Source organism: Microtus ochrogaster, linkage group LG7_11, assembly GCF_000317375.1.
Source record: "Microtus ochrogaster isolate Prairie Vole_2 linkage group LG7_11, MicOch1.0, whole genome shotgun sequence".
Taxonomy (NCBI): Eukaryota; Metazoa; Chordata; class Mammalia; order Rodentia; family Cricetidae; genus Microtus; species Microtus ochrogaster.
Window position 1 is genome coordinate 16,792,652 of NC_022032.1, and position 1,068 is coordinate 16,793,719.

Genomic DNA, 1,068 nt, shown 5'->3' on the forward strand with positions numbered 1-1,068 from the left:
TCTAATGGCCAAGTTCCCTGGTGGGGACTAAGTCTCCAAACACATGAAGCCTATTGAGGAGACTTCTAACATTCAAACTATACCCTTCTCTTTGCACCTTTTGATCTGAAAGGAAAAACTTTCAACCTTATTTGTCTGGATGTTAGTGGTGACCTTTTCATGAATGACCTTTACTGATTTCCTTTCAGCTTTCTTTTTGGGGTTTTAGTTGTGCTGGATGTGATCAAAAGCTTTTCTTCTGTAATGACTGAGATACTCAGGACTTTTTTCTATTCTTCGCTACTCTAAGGTGAGTTCATTACCCTGACTGACTTTTACATGCTGAGCCACCCTAACATTCACCATAACAGCAGATCAATATTTGTATTGAAAAGTATTCTCTTAAAGACTTTTGCATACACCTTCCTCAGGGGCATTGGTTTTTAGTTTTATTTTGGGAAGTATTTGTTTCATTGTTTTCCTGCCTTCTATCTGAGACAAGAATTGGTTTTTCTAGGATTAATCTAGGAATGCTCTTTCCTCTTTCAATTTTCTTAGAATCATTTGAGGAGTATCCATTTTAGCTTTTCTTCAACTACTTGATATAATTTTTCAATGTAGCTATTTAAACTCTGTTGTGGATTTTAGGGAGGGCTGTTAGGGATGCAAGCATAATACGTAGGTTCCCTTATTTTCTGTCTCTCCATGATTTGGCATATGTAAGTTGACCATCTTTTCTGTGTTGTATGAGGTTTTGTCTTAGAATTATCCTTAGAGTTCTCCTATAATCCTTCATATTTTATTAAATTGGTAATGATATTTCCTCTGTCATTTCTTATTTTCACTGTTTGAGTGTTTTTCCTCTTAATCCATCTGGCTAAGGGATCGTCAATTTATTTTAATCATTTTCAACTGTCCATGGCTTCAAAAGTTCATCAGTTTTATATATACATATATATTGTTTTTTTTCGAGACAGGGTTTCTCTGTGGTTTTGGAGCCTGTGCTGGAACTAGCTCTTGTAGACCAGGTTGGTCTCGAACTCACAGAGATCCGCCTGCCTCTGCCTCCCGAGTGCTGGGATTAAAGGC